Source organism: Mauremys reevesii, linkage group 2 (assembly GCF_016161935.1).
Source record: "Mauremys reevesii isolate NIE-2019 linkage group 2, ASM1616193v1, whole genome shotgun sequence".
In the NCBI taxonomy this organism is placed as follows: Eukaryota; Metazoa; Chordata; order Testudines; family Geoemydidae; genus Mauremys; species Mauremys reevesii.
The window spans coordinates 58,434,753-58,458,615 of NC_052624.1; the positions used below are offsets into that span (position 1 = coordinate 58,434,753).

Sequence of the window (23,863 nt, forward strand, 5' to 3'; positions counted from 1 at the left end):
ATGCCACCCTCAGTGTGAAGGACGCGTACTTCCACATAGTGATTTACCTGCCGTACAGGCGCTTCCTTCGCTTTGTGGTCAACCAACAGCACTTCCAATTTACCGTCCTTCCCTTCGGCCTATCCATGTCACCAAGGGTCTTTACAAAATGTATGGCCGTTGTAGCTGCCTCACTCCGTTGACATCGGATCCAAGTGTTTCCGTACCTCAACGACTGGCTCATTCGGGGTTGCTCAAAGGTCCAGCTGCAATCTCATGTTCAGTTCACCATGAGCTTGTTCAGATAGCTGGACCTGCTGTTCAAAGTCAAAAAGTCCACTTTGCACCCAAAGAATAGACTTCATCAGAGCAGTCCTGGATTCAAATCTTGTCCTTGTGTGCCTACCGCATGCCCGCTTCCAGTCCATGGCGAGTATTATCCATGGCCTCCAAAGCTTCCCAACCTCGACAGCACACACGGTCTACTGGTACACATGGTGTCTTTCACCTTTGTGACCAGACATGCCAGACTGTGCCTCCATCCACTTCAGGCCTGGCTCTCATTCGTGTACTGCCCAGGCCGGGTTAATATAGACACAGTGCTCACAGTACCGACGGAAATCTTAACCTCCCTGGTCTGGTGGCTGAACCCCAACTTGGTATGCGAAGGGATGTCATTCCATGCCCCGCAGCCTTCCCTGGTCCTAACCATGGATGCATCATCTCTGGGCTGGGGCGCTCACCTTGTGGACCTTTGCACACAGGGTCTTTGGTCCACAAAAAAGATATCCCTGCACATCAACGTACGGGAACTGAGAGCAGTATGCCTGTCATGTCAGGTGTTCCACAAACACCTTCAGCGCCGTTGTGTTGCAGTTTTCACAGACAACAGAACGGCCATGTTTTATATCAACAAACAAGGGGGAGCGCGATCGTCCCCCCTCTATCCGGAAGCCTTTCGCCTGTGGGAATTCTGCATAGCCCACTCAATTGTTTCTCCCAGGAATCCAAAACACCTTGGCAGATTGCCTCAGCAGATCCTTTCTGGCTCACGAGTGGTCGATTCGCCCGGACATTATTCATTCATAGACCTTTTCGCCTGTCGGAAGAACCGGAAGTGCCAGGTGTTCTGCTCTCCAGGGTCACTCCCCGGGTTCCCTATCGGAAGCCTTTCTGATACCATGGAAAGACCACCTGTACTACGCCTTTCCTCCATTCCCGTTAGTCCACAAGGTCCTTCTCAAGTTGCACAGAGACAAGACCCGCTTAATCTTGATCGCCCCTGCATGGCCCAGGCAGCAGTGGTACACCGCTCTCCTCGATGTGTCGGTGACCACTCCAATTCCACTTCCGTTGTGGCCAGACCTGATCACTCAGGAACATGGCCGACTTTGTCATCCGGACCTGCAATCCCTCCATCTCACAGCATGGATGCTGCATGACTAACTCAATCTGAGCTACGTTGCTCCCGCTCGGTGCAGCACGTACTTTTGAGTAGCATAAAGCCCTCTACTAGGTCCACGTATTTTGGCCAAGTGGAAGCGCTTCTCCTCCTGGTGTGCTCTGAGCAATACTGCCCCCCTGAAGACACCAGTACCTACCATCTTAGCCTACCTCTTGTCCTTGAAACAGCAGGGCCTGGCAGTTTCATCCATCAGAGTTCACTTAGCAGCGATTTCAGCCTTCCACCCGGGCGAAAATGGGCGCTCGGTCTTCTTCAATCCCATGGTCAGCAGGTTCCTCAAGGGACTAGAACATCTGTATTCGCAAATTCGGCATCCGGCTCCTATGTGGGACTTCAGCCTGACTCATGGGTGCCCCGTTGGAGCTGATGGCCACCTGCTCGCTCCTGTACCTTTCCTGGAAGACAGCCTTCCTCTTAGCTGTCACCTTGGTGAGACGTGTGTTGGAGCTTAGATCCCTCATGTCGGACCCACCGTATATGGTGTTTCATAAGAACAAGGTACAGCTGCGACCATACCCCACCTTCCTTCCTAAGGTGGTGTCTGCCTTCCATGTCAACCAAGACATCTTCCTTCTGGTCTTCTGTACAAAGCCGCACATTTCTTGATGAGAACGAACAAAACCTTTTAGGAGGAGCACCCAGCTGTTCGTAGCTGTGGCAGACCGGATGAAGGGCCTTCCGGTCTCCACCCAGCGCATCTCGTCCTGGATCACATCATGCATCCATGCATGCTATGACTTGGCTGGTGTCCCAACTATGCAACTTACCACCCACTCCACTTGGGCTCAAGCTTCATCCTCCACCTTCCTGACTCATGTGCCCATACAGGAGATCTGTAGGGCAGCAACTTGGTCATCGGTACATACCTTTGCTTCCCACTATGCAATAGTGCAGTCCACGGCTGATGCTGCATTTGGTTCCGCGGTTCTTCACTCCACGACATCTCAGTCTGACCTCACTGCCTAGGTAAGGCTTGGGAGTCACGCAATTGGAATCGATATGAGCAAGCACTCGAAGAAGAAAAGACGGTTACTCACCCTGTAACTTGCACCCTGTAACTTGAAGTGGGTATTCATCCATGAAAGCTCATGCTCCAATATGTCTGTTAGTCTATAAGGTGCCACAGGACTCTTTGCTGCTTTTACAGATGCAAACTAACACAGCTACCCGTCTGATACTTGACACCCTGTACCTGTTGTTCTTTGAGATGTGTTGCTCATATCCACTCCAAACCTGCCCTCCTTCCCCTCTGTTGGAGTAGCCGGCAAGAAGGAACTGAGGGGGCGCTGGGTCGGCAGCAGGGCCACCCAGAGGATTCCGGGGGCCCGGGGTCTTCGGCGGCGGGGGCCCTTCCTTCCGGGACCCACCGCCGCAGTGCCCCGAACACCCGCGGCGGGGCCCCCCCCCGCCGCCGAATTACCGCCGAAGCAGGACCTGCCGCCAAAGTGCAGCCCGGTCTTCGGCGGTAATTCTGCGGTGGGGGGACCCCTGCCGTGGGTCTTCGGGGCACTTCGGCGGCGGGTCCCGGAAGGGAAGGGCCCCTCACCGCCGAATTACCACTGAAGACAGAGCTGAACTTCAGCGGCGGGTCCCGCTCCGTCTTCGGCGGTAATTCGCCAGCGGGGGGTCCTTCCGCCCCGGAGCGGAAGGACCCCCCGCCGGCGAAGACCGGGAGCGAAGAAGCTCCTGCGCCCGGCCCCGCAAGACTTTTCCGGGGCCCGTGGAGCGAGTGAGGGACCCCGCTCCAGGGGCCCCGAAAAACTCTTGTGGGGGCCCCTGTGGGGCACGGGGCCTGGGGCAAATTGCCCCTCTTTCCCCCCCCCCTCTGGGCGGCCCTGGTCGGCAGGGGTATATATCCATCACCATAAGGGCACCACTCCAGGGGGGCACCTCAGTCAACCCACCGAGTGTTGCTAGGGTAAAAATCTTCCAACAATAGTGCACGCGGTGCGTGCACACCTAATTGGAATGGATATGAGCAACACATCTCAAAGAACAACAGTTACAAGGTGAGTAACCATCTTTTTTTTTTTTTTAAATCTCCCCATGTAGTTTAGTGAGCAACTGAGTGAGCAGGAACCCAGCTATCCCCAAGAGGTGGTGGGACTGGTTGTAGAGATGGGGCAAGGCTGGGACAACCAGAGAATATTCAGCAGTCGGACATCTTCACTGCTACCTTGGACAGTGTCTGGGTGGCCTTCTAACATCATCCCCATGAGCAACAATGGCTCTGTGTGATTTATGAGATGGCAAGGCCTACTAAGCTTAGTTTCTAACCATTGCAGCCTGGCTGCCCCAGGTATTGAATAGGGCTTGAAGAAAAGATTAGGCAGGTTGATGGAGTGATTCAGGTGAAAATAAGAGGCAACTTTCATAGGGACTGAGGGTATGAAAAAAGGATGGAACACCACTGTGATCAGCAATGACATCACAGATCTCACAGATTCTCTAAACTGATATGTTTATTAAGAATTATGTATTCAGTGAGAGATGGTGCAGGGAGCATGCTCTGTTCCCTGGTAGGAAGTATGGCTAGGGCATTAGCCTGGACCGCTACAGACAGGGATTCAATTCTCTGCTCCACCACAAATTTCCTGTCTCACCCTGGGCAAGTCACTTGGTCTCCCTGTGCTGCTGTTCCCCCTGTGCAAAATATGGATGTCAGCACTTCCCTACCTCACAGGTGCATTGTGAGGATCAGTGAATTAGACTCATAGACTTTAAGGCTAGAAGGACACATCATGATCATCTAGCATGACCTCCTGCACACTACAGTTCACAGAACCTCTCCCACCCATTTCTGTAATAGACCCCAAACCTCTGCTTAGTTACTGAAATCATAATTTAAAGACTTTGAGTTACAGCGAATTCACCATTTACACTAGTTTAAACCTGCAAGTGACCCGTGCCCCAGGCTGCAGAGGAATGCAAAAAACCGTAGGGTCTCTGCCAATCTGATCCAGGGGGAAATTCCTTCCTGACCCCAAATATTGCCATCAGTCAGACCGTGAGCATGTGGGCAAGACCCAGCAGCCAGACACCTGGGAAAGAATTCTCTGTAGTAACTCAGAGCTTTCCCATCACTAGCCATTGGAGATACTTGCTGCTAGCAGTCGCAAATCGGCTACATACCATTGTAGGCAGTCTCATACTATCCCCATTAAAGACTATGAGGTGATCAGATGTAGTGGTACATTGTATGTACCGTAGATTGTAACAACAGCTCAGTAGTTCTGCGTGTGAGTGAAAGGAAAGCAATGTTGCTGTCCCATGTTTCTAACTGGCTGGAGCCAAAAGCCGTTCAAAAACAACTACTGGCTGGAGCTGAAAAACAGTGGCATTCATTGGAGGCAGATCTTCAGTGCGGTCTGTACACACCACTCTATCATAGCTCATTAGTGTTTCCTTTTTTTGCCTGTCTAGAGCCAGCTGTCCTTTCAGGCAAAACTCTCAGAGATGTAAATGCAACAAAATTTGTATTAGTTAGAGAGCTTGATTCATTCTTGTATTAGTCTAGTTTACACGGGTCTAACCCAGTAAAGCATATTGAGATCTCTGCTCCATGGTATTTTATGTGTATTTGCTCCAAAACTGCACTGTGTGGAGATATCCCTGCCCCCCCCCCACACCCCACACCCCACACACATAACGGAAGGCAGAACAGTTGAGGCTGACCCTTCGGCAGAATTATCTTTACCTGGCTGAAATGACTTATCTTTTGGCCTGCCACACCAGAGTGTCTAGATAAAGTGCCATGTAAAACGTTGTCTATAGTGTTCTGTCTGTAGTGTCATGTTGTCAGTAGTGTTGGCTCTATTGTTTCCTGGTTCTGATTGAGAGGCAGCGTAGTGTTTGCAAAATACTATGAAACCAATTTCTCTGGGAAATGAATTGCTCAAACAGTTTGTGTGGTGAATGCCAATGGTATGATGCCTATTGTAGCTGTGTCTCATTAGGCACAAGTAATGACTGTGCACATGAATAGAGACCCTTATTCAAAGAACTTTAAAAGCTGATGGTAAGGGCATGACTATTTGAAGATGACAGCACATTTACTCTTCGCTGGAATATTTCATTTATATTTCCTCGCTGGAGCTGTGCCTATCCAATGTTACTTTATTTTTGTTCACCATTTGAGGGCACAGTAACATCATTTTTCCTCTTTTGTAGTATTGTAGTTCCATTTCTCATGATGTTTTCCAAGTTAGTCGCTTAGGTCTACGAGTCCATTAGCTAATTGTCAGCATTTATAAGTCAGCTTTTTGAAACAATGGGGTAGTTTAGCAAGTCTTCAGTATTATGTTTAATACAAAAAAAAATACAGTGGATGCAGCTAACAGTCCCTTTCCAGTTCCAATGAAGTTAAAGTGATTAGAAAAAAAAATTGGGAGCTGGATTTTTTTCCCCAAGTTCTTTTTAGTGTTTGTTTATCTAGAAATATTTCAGTCTCAATTACAGTACCTAATGCACTCCTTGTTTCTCATTACGATAACCAGGGAGGGAGGCAACGCTACTAGAGAAACAAATTTACATTAAGGGTAGTCATGGAAAGTGTTTACATTATTTACAACTGACCTGACATAACTCAGCCATAATCTCTTGCTCGATGACCCACTTCAGGAAGTTTTATATTAGTATTTCTAAGTAGTTCCAAAACTGATTGATGATTCTCCTCCTCCTGTGTTGATAGCATATAGTCTGACTGAAAAGAGGAAGGGCTAAACAAACAAAGTACAGAGCAGTAAAAACATGTGTAATTTTATAGTAAATGACCTTTCATACGCTATACAAAGCGTAACCTTTTGTTGGTTTGCTGCTATGATAAAGAATAAAAGTTTCCAACAGGCATCCCTTCTCTGACAATATTAGACCTCCTGTGCTTTAGAAAGTGGATTGGAGGTCTGTTTTCATACAATGATCTATTGAACGCACCAACTCTTCTGCCCTTGGTATTTCATGCTTCCTCTGCCTGGCACTGTTGGTATTTCATGTTAAGGATTCTATAATTAAAGGTATACTCACCCTAAGTCGTAGCAGGGCTAAAAAAAAAACAAAAAAAAGGTTTAGCATTCCTCTCTCCATCCCGGTCCACTTCAGGCGGCATGGGACACAGTTGCAGATGGGTATCCCCCCAGTCGTAAAAGTGAGGGGCAATAAAAAAAAACCCTTAAAAATCCCCACTCCAAGTGGGGAAAAAAAATCCTCAGTGCATACACCCTCAGCTGTAGCATAACTAAGCATAAAGACGAACTTAGGGTTTCTCGCTCTGCCCGGGAAGGGTTTTGTGTTTGGTGTATGGACCCTCGGTGGTAGTAGGCCAAGTAATACAGGGGAAGGCTTTGCGTTTCTCCCTCTGGCCCAGGCTGGGTTAACATTGTGAGCCCCGGTGCTGGCATGGGCAACGTAAAATCTCAAGTAACTAAAAAAACCTGAAAAGTTGTACTAATGAATTGTGACAACATGTTCAGGAAACAGAAGGGTACAAGTGCAGACTTGAAAGTCCCGCAGGCGTGTGTGATGGTATCAACAATGGGTTCAAGGCTGGACGGACAGGCATTAGGGAGCTCGGACATGGGAGTCCCGCTGCCTGACCTGCTGGTGTCACGGGAGGCTGGTGGACTTGAAGCCCGAGCCATGGAAAGGGCGACAAGAAGGGATGGGACTCTGTTGACTCTTTCAAGGGGTGGGGGTAAGAACCTCACCAAGGTGGGATACAATCCCTGGGGTTCCGTGGCAAATCTTTAAAAAAGCGTGTATACTTGGCACAATTTGTTAAACCTGTATGCCAAGTATGAAAGGCAGAAGGGTGAAAACTTAGGGGCAGTTATGGGATTGATATAAACTGCAGCGGCCATGTGGTACCAAATTTTGTCAAAATAAAAAAAAAGTTGGAGAAAAGTGAAGAAGTATTTACCCAGCAGCTGGTAAAAATTAAGCAACTAAAAGCGCAAATTACTACCCAGGCGGCAACCCAAGGCGGCAACCCAATGTGCCCATGAAAAGGGACGGTTCACCACCACCACAAACAACAACAAATTGGCCCCAAACAAGCATGCAGGCAACAAATAAAATAAATTAATTAATTTAAAAAAAACAGGTTGGAAGCCCTGAGGGCATAGTGGCAGGAGTAAGGAAAGGAGTAAATGCAGACATGGAAAATTCAAATCCCTAAAATAGTACTTAAAATGGTAACATCTAAGTTAGGTAAGGTATCATTTTAAAAAATAAGCAAGTAATTATAAAAAAAGTAAAAAGTGAACTCTACAAAGGCTAAAAAAATGAAAGCAGTTTTTAAAAAAAAAACCTTGGTTTCTTTGAAGCCAGTCTGAAGAATTTAGTCAAATTTGCTAAAAAAATATAAGGGGGTTCTATTAAAACTTAACTGCCCCAAATATGTATATATATATAAACTATATACAGCTATATAAAATCAAAGCAGTGTAAAAAAATGTGCATTTTCCCCAGAACATGTGCAGTGCGTATTGTCGAAGAGGTTAAAAAAATTGCAAACATACCATGCTAGTTAATTAAAATCCTATTAGGGCTCCAAAGAAAGCCACAATAGGTTGTGTTTTCTTTTTCAAATTTTTGTATGTTTTAAAATCAAAAGTAAAAAGTAATCAAAACTCTGATAAAAGTTAATTGTAATGGTTTTGACTCCAAAAACAAGCCAAAAAGCGTTTGGGTTAATGCAAATTGCATAACTAATAAAGGTAAAAACCATTAAAACGTCACCTGCCTATAAAACAAACACACAAAAAATGGGGGTAATTCCTCTGTTTTGCCTGCAATCAGCAAGGGAATTTATAAGAAAAAAAATATTTTAAGAAATAATCTGCCACCCTCAAAGGGGTAAAAACATTTTCTTTTTGTCTTTCAAAAAAATAAAAAAAGCTAATATCATCTAAAAAGCAACCCAAAATACCATAAATCTATGGTCACAATAAAAATTGTGTTTTGTGTTCTATGTTCTATCTTGTGGTGTTTGTCTTGTTGCTAGCACTATTGTGTATTTAAAAAAAAATACTGCAAAAAAACATCCTCAGGTAGTAAACACCATGTTAGGAGAAATTGGTTTTAAAGCAAAAATTATAAATATTGTATACCTAAAGGTAATTAAAAATAAATTAAGCTCTCTGTCCCAGCTACAAAACAGCCTAATACAAAAACAAATAAAAATAAAAAACATACTGCTATAGCTATAAAATGTACTAAAATGCAAATACTTTCTTTATCCACCTTAAAACACAAAATGTTTTGGGTAATATAAACAAATAATAAGGTTTTAATATACTTGTTAAAGCAAAAAAAAATTTCAAAAAATCACTATTTAATACTTATCAATACAAATAAATGCAGTATGTTTCTAGCATAGCAAGGCCAAACCTTTTAATTAAAAAAATTGTTAAAAACGCACACCAACGAGCTCTAAAAGCAAAAATATAAAAAGTTAGCCCACTCCTTATATGGCACATAAAATCCTTCTGACTACCCCAAACCTCAAGCCAGTGGGCTGGGGAGGGAGGGAAGCTACTGAACACCAGCGGTTGTACCAAGGAAACTCCTCAAAAGTGGGTGTGCTTCTCCTTCCCTGTTGTTTAGTAAAAAATTTTTACTAAAATTCTGTATATAAAATAAATTAAATAATAAAACCAAAGTACTGTATAATGGGCAATGTGTATGTGTTAATTCCTAAGAAAAAAAAAAGTGTTAGCAACCCGCTAGCAAACAAATGTAAATGTAATGTAAATGCTGTATTTACCAATAATCACATTTACTGTTTGCCACAACCAAAAAAGTCTCAGCTTTTCCCAGTTTAAAAAAAAGAAAAAGCTATGTAAAACCAGCAAAGCCTTAAAGGCCACTTTAAATTAAAAAAAAATAAAATAAAAGGCCAAGTGTAAAAATATTGTAGTTAAAAACATCTAAAAATGGCAAATTAAAAACAAAGTAATGTTGCAAAAGCTGGGGAAGGCGGCCCACACTCTGAACGCCAAGTGGGTGGGTCTGTACTCCATTGTAAATCGCATCTCCCCGGTAGTGTACCTGCTTCAGCTACCAGGTAAACTAAAATGGGTGTATGCCAATCAGCTCAAAACATATGCTTCTCCCTAGGTTTCTGGTCATGGCATCATGGGCCTTGGTTGTGGACCTGCCATCTGCCTGGACTAGCTGGGTCTCCATCTGCTCATGGGATTATCTGGATAATTATAATTATGGGGAGGGAAAGTACCTCCAAAGGCTCTCCCTGGTTCAAGCAACTGATAGGGCCCAAGCCCCAGTGTGGCGTAAGGCTGGAGGGGAGGAGCCATAAAGGCAATGCATAGTCCAAATAAACACAGCATGGCCACAGCAAAATACCTGGTGGGTGGCCCCAGACCTCCCATGGACCCCCAAGGGGCAGACCCCATTCCTCATATGGTGGCCTGAAGCAAAATAAAAGACCTTTTGGCAGGTAATAGCAAGTAGTAAGCCCTAAGTGCAATATCATTCTTGTAACCTCCTAAACCAGGCAAACAACATCCATAACGGAAGCCAGGGTGGGCTGAAAGAGGACAACTAATGGCTTAAAATGTTTTTGTATGTGTCTCAGTTTCCCCAATAGGTGCATTTACATTCTCCTTTTTCTTTCCTTTGCTTTGTTAACAGAACAAGCAGTAATAGCGAAAGCCCAGGAACACCCCAAACAAAAATGGTAAAACTGCTCTTGCTGCTTCAAGACTTCAAAATCCTTCATTGTAATACAATGTATCTATGGTGGCATATTTTTATAAAATTCCTTGGGTTTCTGATGTTTTTGTCCTCCTTTGTTAATTTTACCATTATCCAAAATTGGCCCTGGTTAAAAAAAAACAAACAAACAAGGTCTGTTGTCCATTGGCAAGGGGGCAGTTGCGGCGCGTCATCCTGGAAGTGAGGCACCACGTATTACCTGGGTGTTTTTCCAGGGACGGCCCCCTGCCGAGAGCCCCAGGTCCCCTGGCCCTGTGTCTCCCTTCCCAATTGGGTCCCATATGGGGTTAACCCAAAAACGCCATACCCCACAAAATAGCACTACTCAAACCAATATTGCGTCCCATCTCCCTTAAAGCCTCCCTCCCAAAAAGTTTGTTTCCACCTGCAAACAATGGCTCCTACCTTTAAAAAAAACCAAAAAATCAATATCCATACTGCCAGCACTTGTGGTTCCACCAAAAAAACCAGGAAAAATCTAAAAGCAATGGCTCAAATAAACCACCGATGGGAGGGTACATGAGGAGGTTTTCAATGTCACAAAAAAGTTCAATATTAACAGCTGTTATCGGGATGTAGTTACAGTGTTGGTCCCCGGATGGTGTAGGGTTCAACCTGGCCCCTGGAGTTCCAAATGTTAGTATATCACCCACTCATTCACACACACATCCCGCCAGTGTAAAAAGGTAAATATTACATGCCCCAAACAATTTCCAGCATCCCTTTTAAATTGTAGCCTCCTCCGCTTATCCCTGCAAAAATAACTCTAAAAAAGCACTTCCACATCTCCCCTCACCAGCTTGGCATACTTGACATAATTGATGGTAAATGTTACCAGCCACCAAATACAAAGCAGCCACTCAAAGCTAAATCCTCCTCAATGCCACCTTAAAAGCTTTAAACATTCACCTGCTCCAGACACGCTTCCAGGGCCCAGAATTTCCCCCAAACTTGCCCTCCTTACGCAGACATTGTCCTTGCCCCCCCGCAAAAGGTAAACCTTAGTAAGCTCCTTGTGAGATGGGGCCGATTCAGTGGCTAGTATTTAAAATATTCAGCAAGGGGCCATAAAAACAAACAGTTAAAAAAGGCCATGGGGCTGGTCACAAATGCGGCTCTTATCCATCTTACAGTGGCCATCTCCACACTCAAACATACTGTGAAATTGGCCCTCCACACGCGGGACACCTTGAGGGGACTGATTAAAACCATAATGGAAGCCAGGGACCAACTAGCGTGGGATTTGGTGTGCTCCTAGCTCCAACAATAGTTAACCCAACAAGGCTGTAGCAGCCATAAGGATGTGCTCCATGGAGCCTGGCCTGGGAAAATCCATTCCCACTCAGGGATTCCCGAAAGCAATGGTCTTTTCACTATTCCTGGAGGCTCACTAACTGGGAGTGCACAGACATAGCCTGCTCCTGCATGGCCTTTGGCCCTATAAAAGGAATGTGGGCCCCCGCTATAAAAATCCAACTGGGTGGTCCATCATGATGTGTGGAAGGTAGAGCCCCCCCAATAACACGGCTAAGCGGTATGTACTGATGACATCTTCTGACTATCAGCACATATGAATTGCAAAGGGCAACACTTGGCAGCTATGGCCTATAAAGCCCCCTCAAGGGTCGCTTTTATGAGGTGCATCAACACATCTGCTGAAAACAGGAGGAATCGGGATATGCCCCCACTGAGGCACATATGTTTATCAATACCTCTGCGTGTGTTTGAAGGACCACCTACCTCAGGGTGCCCCTTGATTTGCTGTTACACTTTCAGGTGCAAATTTTTTCAGTGCACTGGCCCGCAACTATGCAACGTATGGTTAATATTTCTAACTATATTGTGTTTAATTTTTCATGGATTATGCCCAAAGTTTTTCTCTCATTGACGCAGGGCCGCCCGGGGGGGGGCAAGAGGGGCAATTTGCCCCAGGCCCCGAGCCCCACAGGGGCCCCCACGAGAGTTTTTCGGGGCCCCTGGAGCGGGGTCCCTCACTCGCTCCAGGGGCCCCGGAAAAGTCTTGCGGGGCCGGGCGCAGGAGCTTCTTCGCTCCCGGTCTTCGGCGGGGGTCCTTCCGCCCGAGGCGGAAGGACCCCGCTGGCGACTACCGCTGAAGACGGAGCGGGACCCGCCGCGAAGTGCAGCCCGGTCTTCGCGGTAATTCGGCGGGGGGCCTTCCTTCCGGGACCCACCGCGAAGTGCCCCAAGACCCGCGCCCTCGCAGAATTACCGCCGAAGACCGGGCTGCACTTCGGCAGCGGGTCCCGCTTCGGCGGTAATTCGGAGGGTGTTCGGGGCACTTCGGCGGTGGGTCCCGGAAGGGAAGGGCCCCCCGCCGACGAAGACCCCGGCCCCCGGAATCCTCTGGGCAGCCCTGCATTGACGCATGTCTGGGAGCAACTCGCCATATTCCACACAAACGCCTCCTCCTCTACAGTGTTGCAGCACACTTTCAATATGGAGTAAGCTGCCTTTGCCACCGCCATTTGGATGGAGCATCTATGTCAACAAGGGAATGTGTTATGTTGTGTTACTAAAGCCAGAAGCCATTACTGGCTTGTGTGTGCAATTGTTGCTGCTCTAATAATTTTGTTTGGATTATATTGCTGCTTGGGTAGGAGGCCAATGGTAACACTGGCCCTGGTGTCGAAAGGAGGATGGAAACCTAAGTGGTGACCTCTCAAAACAGAATGTTGATTCAGGGTCTAGGTGGGGAATGTCACAATAAAATTGCCCCGCCCCCAGGGGGTCCCCTGGGTAAACACCAGCATTGTATATTGCTAATGCTTTTACACACATTGGAAAGGATTTTGGGAAGGGTTGGAGGTGTGACTGTGGAGTGAAAGAAACCTTTGCAGGTTGTGAGAGGTTGAAGCAGGGGCGACTCTAGGGATTTTGCCGCCCCAAGCATGGCAGGCAGACTGCCTCCGGCGGTTTGTCTGTGGAGGGTCCGCTGGTCCCGCGGCTTTGGCGGACCTCCCGCAGGCGTGCCTGAGGGAGATCCTCCGAAGCCGCGGGACCAGTGGACCCTCCGCAGGCAACCGCGGAAGGCAGCCTGCCTGCCATGCTTCATCTCCTCCCCTAATAATCCTATGGCCTCACCTTAATCGCCTGATGCCTCAGACAGATTGGTAACATAAATCTATCACAATATGGGGAACACTTTAGAGTTCTCTACAATTTACACTCCCATAGACCAGACTGTGGTGCCATGTAGACAAGCGCTGAGATTTCTTCCCTCTCATTTTCAAGTGTTGTGGATGCAGGGCCATCCTTAGGATTTATGGGGCCCTATGCAATATTATTAAACCAGTGCCCCTACGCCCGACGGCAGCCTGGGCTCGCAGCCTGATGCAGGGGTGGACAAGGCAGCAAAGGATAGCAAGACACCTAGCCCACCTCACAGTCACAGTTCCCCGCAGAGACCCCCGTACCCTTTCCCTCATGCAGAATGGACGCGCAGAAGATACGTAATTAAAAGCACTCAATTTGGGAATAAAAAATGTCAGTCACAGGTTTTTTGATATGCCTTGAAGTTTCTCAGACATTTATTTGCAAAATCTTTGTAGTAAGGGTAAGTAAGCTGTCTTCCTGAATACACCATTAAATATCATGGAACAGATGATGCAGTTCTTCTCTGCTTTACATTTTCTTAAATCAGTATTTCTAAGCTGATTTTATATTTTAAATGTACTCTTAAGCCTTCATAAAGTAATCATTCCAGATTATTATATATTCAACTCCCTGAAATAAAGACATTATTTTAAATTAATCAGGCACAGAGGTTAAGTATGTTCATAACAACGTTCATTGCTTTTAGAAAAAGGGAACACTTATTTTGTGTGATCTCCCTAACAATAGACACATTTATGAAATTTCACCAACTTTAAAAAGTATGTTTCCAAAGATTTTAGGCATAATAAAGGATTTTATATATTACTAAGGTACTGATTTTTCTGGAGTGATCTCTTAAAACTAGTTCATCAGATAGTCAGAAGTAAAGAAAACGAAACTCTTTGTCCAGCTATCTGGAAGAAAAGGGATGTTGTCCCTTTAAGGTCTCTCTTCAACTGCGGGGGGGGAGAGGGGGGCTTGAAGGGAAAAAGGGATGGACAGAGAGGACTTTGGAAGCAAGTTTTTTTACTATAGTAATTAAAATGAAAATGTGTATTTTAGGTAAGGGTGCTCTTTTGAAGGATTTATTTAAAAAAACATATGTCTGAAGAGCCAAACATTTAAGGCTAAAGATGATTGTACTTCTAAAAAATCTATGCAAAGATTTTTTAGAGATGTGATTTTATAATCTTCACTAACTCACTAATGACATTTTTAAATCAAATTTTAAACTAAGGTCCTGTAGACTAACATGTTCTCAGTAAATATTACAATAATGAACAACAGTTTTTGTCAGTGAATTCAGAAACTTGACAGTATATACCTGGGGGTTGGCAAATGCCTGTTAAATGGCTTTATTATCCCTTGAATGACTCTTTATCAGTTTCAGCGTTGTGCTAATAGGTCTGGCAGGCTGGAGGCTTTTTCACTTTTAACTTACTAGATCCCCTTCTTGTCAAAAGCAGGCTCAGCAAAATGTGGTGGGTGGGACATGTGGCCAGACTCAGTGACAACAGATGTGACTGCAGCTATAGCTGAGTGGTATCCGCGAGAACTGAAACGGCCACACGGTTGGCTTCCAAAGAGGTGGGATGATCTCCTAACAAGGAGATATGGACAAACATGGCGAAGGATGGCCAGAGCAAGAGAAGATTGGAAGACATGTTTTGATCAACTCAGTCTTAACTTATGAAGGACCGACAGTCTATGCAGGCAGATCCCCTCCAGAGTAAGAGTGACCAGGCTGCAGCAGCCAGCTGTGGGAGCCTGCAGGAAGGGTCAGAATAGGGATAGTAAAGCTGGGGGGTTGGACACTAAAACCCAGTGGTGCCTCAAATTTTCAGGTGCCCTACACAGCTGCGTATTTTGAGTATGCCTAAGGCTGGCCGTGTGTGGATGCTTTGATGGTAGGTCTGAATTGGGGCCTGTTCTGTATCTAAAATCAGTTGGGAACATGGTTCGATCTCTACCTGCATTTTTCTACTTTTCTAGTTGTGTTCATAAACAGGGCTAGTTTTCATTGTGTGTGTTCTTTTAACATCAAGCAGACTCATTGTGCACCTCTGTGTCTTCAAAAGCCTCAAATGGTACATGCTGTCAGTACTTAAAGATTCTCTACATGATAAAACAAATAAGAAATACCCTTTTATAGACGCTATCCTGCAAATCTTCTGCATAAGGAAGTACCACTAAGTACCACTAAGTACAATAGGAGTTGAATACAAAGGTTTTGCAGAATCTGTATACATTTTAAAGATGGAGTTTAGTTTGGTTTCCTTTTATGGTAAGAGGATAACTGAGAGTAGTATACCTCTCGATAGTATTCATCACCATGCATTTTTGACAGGTTTCGACGCCCCTTTTAGGGCTTATGTCCCACCTTCCCAGCCCGTTTCCATTGGCACTGAAGTGTGGCGCCATCAGCCATTTTGAAAAAGTGTGTCTGTGTGTATGTGTTTGACTAGGGGAAGTGTTGTGTATTTTTGTGCTTGGGTACATGGAGAGAAAAAGGTTAAAAGAAGAGAGTGAGAGAGTGTAAAGATGGAAAAGAAAGTTTGAGTAAGGTTTAGAGAAAAAAAGGAAATAGAGGTTATTTGTATGTGATTGAGTAAGGAGAGAGGCTGGTAAAGGCAGGTTATGAAAGAATAGAAATATTTTTGTTTTAAAGGGTTAGTTATTTTGTAATCCAGTGTATTAGAGAGACGTTTATTTTCCTCCCCACTTTTTAACAAATCCACGTGAAAGTTATAGTAAGCTTTTATTTTCCCAGGGCTTTTAGATTTAAGTATGAATTTTTGTTGCATTATTAGAATGTTTTTGTTTTAAAATGTTTGCAACCCATGTGCTGAGACACAGGTACAAGCTCCTGTGCTTGTTTTGGGTTCAGAGATTTTATTAAAATAATACAACACTGGCTGGAGCTGGAGCTTTTTTTACATTTTAAAAACAGATATGACTAATTAGGCTAGCCAGGGCTTCATGCACTATAGTCTGCCTTAGTAAGGCTCTAGGGGTTACTCCTTTAGTTTGCTTGTTTTTTACACAGACTTTTTTCCTAACTTTTTAAACGCTGTTAAAGTTTTTAAAAAATGGTGAGATTGCATTGAAAGATACTTTATGAAAGTTATAACAAGTATATTCTGTATGCAGTGAGGCCTATTTGAAGCATTATGTTTTTTAAAGTTTATTATGAAAAAGCAGTATTGCCTGAGCTGTAGCAAAACAAGGCCCCTCTTAGGGATATTTTGTAGAAGTTTAGTGAACTAAAAAGGCTTAAGATACTAGCCTGTTCTTTTAAAAATAGTGTTTTTAAAGTACCAAAACAACAACTGGGTAAGAATATGAAAACTGGAAATTGAGAGGAGTTTACATATGTGTTTTAATTACAAAAAAAAAGATTGCTTTTTAAAGTTTGGATTTATACAAAAAAACACAAGGAAAACTAGCTTATGTCAAAAAAGTTTGCTGTTTTTTACCAGAGATATGGACCCTTCCTCACCCCCGCTCTACACACACACAGACATACACACACACACTTTTCTCCTCCTCCTCTTTTTTTCCCCCGTCTTCTTTTTTTAATGTTTTTTTTTAATTTAAACCAAGGACAAACATTTTTTTTAAAAAAAGCCAGCGCCAGACATCAGGCCATGGGGGTAAGACAGCTGTCCTGAGTTTTAGGGGGCATATTAATAACTCTTTTAGTGAAATGGTTTTGTAGGCAGCCTGTCTGTGTTAGTTGTTATGCTTTGGCATCGGCAAGCATTTATTATTTGAAAGCACTTTTCCACTTTATGAGGTATTTTCTCCACCATCTTACGGCCTTTCAGAAATATTAACAAAAACATGCTAAAAATACTTTGTAGCAAGGTTTGCAAAGCAATAATTACAATTTTGTTGATCATTATTTTGTCTAAGCCCCTAGAGAATATATTTTGTTTTTATAAAACACTTTGATGCAAACTGTAACCCTAGATGATGTACAGCATTAAATAATATGAAACAGTAGACAAGAGACCTGAGACATTTTTGAAATCAGAGGGGCTATGATTAAGTCCTAATGCATAGGGCATTGGGGTAGAAAATGAAAAGGTACAGCCGAAGCGGAAGATGATATGATTTAAGAGGTGTTCTGGGGCTGCTTTGCAATGGTCCATAGGGAGCCTATAACACTCATGCACAAACACCAGGGCTGGGTGAGGTGGTTGGGCCTTTGTTAGAGGAACAGGCCGTTCATATTCCTTTTGTTGTTGTTGACAAACTGTAACCTAACTGCTCATTAGAGCCGTAACAAGGAATTTTTGTGCCCGAGGCAAGGGCCGTCTCCAGGCTCTTCGGCTGCGGGTCCCTGAGTTCCTCCCAGAGGGAAGGACCTGCCGCCTCCACTTTATTCATTATTTGGCGGCAATAATGGCCGAGAGGGACTATCTAGTCTAAGATGCTTATAGGACCCACATTACCATAGTACCTGATTGCTTCACAAACTTTAATTTATTTATCTTCACACCACCTCTGAGATGGAATCTGGGGTGCTATGCTGACCAGAGAGAGGTTGTCACCATGTGTGCTACAACCCTGGGTACCTTACAATGCTTTGCTACTGTAGTTCCCATCCTGGGATGCTCACAACCAGCCTACAAGCATGCCGGTCACACCCTGAAGTGTCTGTGTGCTAGGCAACCCTAACTCAGCAGCTCTGACCCCAGCATCCTATTTACCACCCCACAGCCCCACTCAGACTTCCAGCAGCCTTGGTTACAACCAGCAAGATGACTGCAACACGTTCCTGGTCCCAAATTTTTCCAAAATGGTGTGCTCTCTATTATTCAGACCTCTCCTGGAGAGTTCAGAGAAATAAAAAGGTCCATTTGTCCTTCTAAAGTCCCAAAAGCATATCACAGCTTATTAACTTTAAAGGGAAGGGTGTCCTTACTCCAGTTAACACACCATGGAGTTGGTTTATAATAAAAATAAAACAAATTTTATTAACAATAGGACATAGGGTCAAGTGATGCCAACTAAAAGGAATAAAGTTAGAAAGGATTAGCAGCAAATCAAAGTGAAAACATGCTTCTAAAAGTCTAAACCTTAATCTAGCAAGTTACAGGCTTTGTTCAAGATGGTTTCTCATTCTTCTTCCCAGCCATGGCTGACTTTCCTTCAATCAGGACCTTCCACAAAAGTACAAGGTGCTGGCTTTCCTTGTCTTCTTAGGCTGAAAGATCTTTGCCAAAGCAGGTTTCTCATCTATATTCAGTTCCAAAGACTTCACCCCCTCCCCACCCTTGGTTGAAGGACCCCTCTTTCTTAGTTTGCAAGAGCTCGGTTCCTTTGTGTGTCTAGTGATGGATGCCAAAGAAGGCTTCTTTCTATGCTCATATCTTCCAAAGTTCAGTGACTTTGTTTCAAGAAGCAGGATGACCTCATGTTGTTCTTTGCTTCCTATGGGCTTCCCATCCCCCTATATGTAACTGGAGTTTCCATTGTTTTGATTCTAGCATGCTTAATTTACACAGGAGACAGGTAAATAGTTGCCTCCTCTCCTGTATGGGAGGGAAACTGTTTCTCCCTGTTTGCCTGCAGAATTTAAAACATAACATCATTAAGTATCCATATGTCCTTAGATAGCGGTAATAGATACATTTCATAATGATATTATCACTAGTGTGTCACTAGCTTTCAGAAAAGACCTTAGTCTATACACTCTTATAATACAGTAATATTGTATACAAGCCATTGATTCAATTGCTTATTACTTGAGGTTCCACCGCCTATGTTTCTACACCAGCAAACCTTTAAAATGGATTCTTGTGAAGGTTACCCCTCAAAGTGAAGTTGGTTCAGGTTGTGAGGAAGGCAACATGGAGCTCTTTCTTCCCTCAATTGTGTTTGCTGAAATGCAAATTGTTCTATTTCCTGCCATCTCCTCCCTCTGCTGTCTTGCTGTAAACTCCCCTGACACACTTTAACCATAATTCCAGAATATATTCATAACTCTTAATACACATTGCAGACACACATCACACAAGAATGTTAATGATCAGGATTAATTAGCTTTCAAATGATCTCACAAGACATACTTTGTTCTAAGATTATTATATCAGTGTGTAAAGACTGCAGTGCTTAGCGTCACAACCTCTGTGAGGTAGGGAGGTGTTGTTATCTGCATTTTATAAGTGGGGACCTGTGACACAGAGAGGCCAAGTGCCGGGCCCAAGATCACACAGGAAGTCTGTAACAGAGCAGGGACTTAAACCCAGGTCTTCTAAATCCCAGGTAGAGTTCCTAGTCACTAAATCATCCATAGTCTCTAGTAGTCACTGCCAATCATAGGCACTGACTCTGTGGGGGCTCTGGGGCTGCAAGAAATTGTGTGGTTTTTTTCCCTAACTGGAAGAAATTGTTGGCTCATATTTAATTTGTGATCCACTATAACTGTCAGACCCTTTTCCGTAGTATGGCTGCCTTTACATTGTGGAGTTGTGTATTTGATTTTTCCTTTGTAAGTGACTTTCCACTTGTCTTTATTGAATTTCATCTTGTTGATTTCAGATCAGTTCTCCAATTTGTCAAGGTCGTTTTGAATTCTTATCTTGTCCTTCAAAGTGCTTGCAACCCTTCTCAGCTTGGTGTCATTCACAAATGTTATAAGCATATTCTCCATTCCATTATCCATGTTGTTAACTAAAATGTTGAATTGTACTGACCCCAGTACAGATAAATCCTCTCATGTGTTAAATAAATCCTCTCAGTTTGACTGTTAACCATTGATAATTACTTTTTTAGTTTGTTTTTTTTCAATCAATTCCGCATCTGCCTTATAGTAATGTCATAGAGCCCACATTTCCCTAGTTTGCTTATCAGACTGTCATATGGGACAGTGTCAAAAGCCTTACTATAATCAAGATTAATTATATTTACTGCTTCCTCCCTATTCAGTAGGCCAGTAATCTTGTCAAAAAAGAAAATTAGGTTGGCCTGATATGATTGTTCTCTTAGCAAATCCATGCAGACAATTACTTATCACCCTATTATCTTCCAGATGCTTACAAAGTGATTGTTAAATAATTTGTTCTAGTATTTTTCTAGGTATCAAAGTTAGGGTCACTGATCTGTAATTCTCCAGGTCCTCTTTGTTCCCCTTTTAGAGCTAGGTACTATGTTTGCCCTCTCCAGCCCTCTAGGAACTCACCCATTGTCCATGAGTTCTTGAAGACATTGCTCAGGGTTCCTAGATTGCTTCAGTTAGTCCCTTAAGTATATCCTAGGGTGAATTTCATCAGGCTCTGCTGACTTGAATACATCTGACCTCTCTAAATAGTCTTTAACCTGTTCTTTCACTATTCTGGCTTGTGTTCCTTCCCCCGGTTGTTAATATTAATTATGTTAAGCCTCTGGTCACTGTTACCCTTTTTAGTGAAGACTGAAGCAAAACAGGCATTAAACTTCTCAAGTCTTCTTGATGTCATCTTTTATTAACTCTCTTTCTCTGCTAAGCAGTGGACCTACACTTTCCTGTGTGTTCCTCTTTCTCCTAATGTATTTATAGAATACTAAAGACATATTACATTAAACATTAACATTGTTCAAATTTGACTTGTCTCTCACATGAACAGTCCTGGTTTCTGTAGGGAGGACTCAGTTTAGTTTAGTTGAATGTATGGACATGTGTCTGCTATGATAGTCCAGGCAGGACAGAATCTCCATTACTCATTGAAGGGTGGAGGGGGAGAGGAGTGCAGCCTCCCGCTGCTATGATAGTCCAGGCAGGACAGAATCTCCCATTAGACATGAAAGGGGGCGGGGGGAGAGGAGCGCAGCCTCCAGCTGCTATGGTATTCCAGCCAGGACTGAATCTCCAGGAGACAAAGCTTAAAGAAAGGAATGACCGGGAGTCATTCCCATTTTTGCCCAGGTGCCCCTGGCCAACCTCAACGAGGCCAGCCAGGTGCACTCACGGGATGATGACGACGGTTATCAGTCCTATTGGACCGTCTGCCATCAGGGAGGGGAGGGGATGCTGCTGTTTAGCGCTGCAGCACCCCGTCTACCAGCAGCATCCAGTAGACATGCGGTGACATTGAAAAAAGGTGAGAAACGATTGTTTCCCTTTTCTTTCACGGGGAGGGAGGGGGGTAAATTGACGACATATACCCTGAACCACCCGGGACAATGTTTTTGACCCTTCAGGCATTGGGAGCTCAGCCAAGAATGCAACTGCTTTTTGGAGAGTGCAGGAACTGTGGGATAGCTCGAGTCCTCAGTTCCCCCTCCCTCCCTCCATGAGCGTCCATTTGATTCTTTGGCTTTCCGTTACGCTTGTCATGCCGCACTGTGTTGAGTCCCTGCTGTGGCCTCTGTCTATCATAGCCTGAAGATTTTTTCAAATGCTTTGGCATTTCATCTTCTGGAACGGAGCTTTGATAGAACAGATTTGTCTCCCCATACAGCGATCAGATCCAGTATCTCCCGTACGGTCCATGCTGGAGCTCTTTTTGGATTTGGGACTGCACGGTCACCCGTGCTGATCGGCGCTCCACGCTGGGCAAACAAGAAATGAAATTCAAAAGTTCGCGGGGGTTTTCCTGTCTACCCGGCCAGTGCATCCAAGTTCAGATTGCTGTCCAGAGCGATCACAATGGTGCTCTGTAGGATAGCGCCTGGAGGCCAATACCGTCGAATTGCGGCCACGCTAACCCTAATCCAACATGGCAATACCAATTTCAGCACTACTCCCCTCGTTGGGGAGGATTACAGATAACGGTATTAAGAATCCTTTATATCAATATAAAGGGCTTCGTTGTATGGACGGGTGCAGGGTAAATTCGGTTTAATGCTGCTAAATTCGGTATAAACGTGGAGTGTAGACCAGGCCTTACAGCCACTGAAGTAATTACTGTGGTGGCTGATGTCCACACTACCTTCCTTCTGTCAAAGGTGCATGTCCTCACCAGGAGCACTTCCACCGACTGAAGAGGGGCACTGTGGGGGGCTGAGAACCCGGGCTTCTCACCTCTGGCAGGGAGATCCACACCAGGAGTCTGGTTACCATGCTTCCAAATGGTTAACAGGTTTCGGAATTTGTAATAATCTCTCTTTGAATTTGTGGGAGCATTGACTGAATAAACCAAGTGACTTCTCCGAATGTAAATTCACCTTGCAAATTGTAGAGTGTATCACATTCACTGAATAGACAGTCACCACACTTTTAGAGCTGCTACTCTCTGCTGTACACCAGTGTCAGATTTTTAAAACATGTTTTGACATATGAAGAAAAATATCCAGATGCAAATAATAGGTTTTAAAAAATATTTTTAAAAATCTTCATCTTACCTTAGCACCTGCAAGGTGGATCCATTCTCTTGCAGCCTTAGAAGTGCTGGTAGCTGTGATGTCTCTGAATGTTGAATTCTGGGGCACTGCAGTAGAAATGGACCTGTAACTTCATGTAACAATGAAGGACATAGGTATTTTGGTCCCAATTGTGCCTCCCTTATTGGGTGTAAGGTAGAATCCAAAATAACTAAGAATAATACAGTCCTGAGCCATTTTTCAATGAGATTTTGTGAACGCTCCTCTTAGTCTTTCTATTTTGGACTTTCAACATACTATATTATTTTGGGGCTGATTCTTTCAAAGAAAAACCCAAACTTTCAAGAATGACTCCTAAGGTCTCTACCCACTTCTATTTTCTTTTTTAAATACCACAGTCAATGGTCTCATTCACTCATTATTTACAATAAAAATATTGATATTATATGAAACATACACCACAGAGGGAACTGCAAGTACATCGTGTTATTATTTCAAGGATGATCATTAAGCACCTGGTTGTACAACCCTTACTCAGTTTGCCTGAGGGCTTGTTTGTCAGCGTGAAGTAATTGATGGGAATAAGCTGTTCTGCAATAGCTATTCCGGAACAGTTCCCTGTGTGAACACTGCATTCTAGAATAAAAATCACCTTATTCTGGAATAGTTACTCCATTCTGGAAGTGCAGTAGTATTCCCGAATAAAACTAGGGTGACCAGATAGCAAATGTGAAAAGTTGGGACAGGCAGTGGTGGGTAATAGGAGCCTCTATAAGAAAAAGACCCAAAAATCGAGACTGTCCCCATAAAATTGGGGCATCTGGTCACCCTACAAAAACTGATTTTTATTCTGGAAAGATTAAAAATTGAATTGACTGTAGTGGAAGTATAGTCTTTTTGTTCATATGTGGTTAACTGTTGTCAAATTAGTTCTTTTTCAAAACATATATTTTATCTATATTCCAGATTTTAGACTAGAATACAGCTTTACCGACCGTGTCAGTGTTGGCACTATTAACTCCATTCTAAGCAATTTTTACTGAAGTGGCAATCTGCTGCAGGGGTGACATTTCAGATTTCAGTGGAGGTGGGGGAGCCCAACTTTGAGCAAGGGCCCAGGAGCCACTTAGGCCACTATAAATACTTGGATTTTTTTGAAGTATAAAATGTAAAAAAATCAGACAACTAACTAGAGTTAGAGGTGAATCATCTGCCAAGCTCAGCAAGAATTCATCCAGCACAGGATAGTAGAAACCAGTTTTT

The 23,863-nt window shown here is 44.0% G+C and overlaps 1 long non-coding RNA gene across 1 annotated transcript; it reads right to left on the reverse strand.

Moving 5' to 3' along the window:
* Nucleotides 1–18,297: 18,297 nt before the first annotated feature.
* LOC120398550 lies at nucleotides 18,298–23,221 on the reverse strand. The gene is made up of 3 exons (XR_005594521.1): nucleotides 23,116–23,221; nucleotides 22,622–22,707; nucleotides 18,298–18,865 (listed from the first exon to the last, which is right to left on the reverse strand). It is a non-coding gene; the product is annotated as an uncharacterized LOC120398550 (long non-coding RNA).
* Between the last annotated feature and the right edge of the window lie 642 nt (nucleotides 23,222–23,863).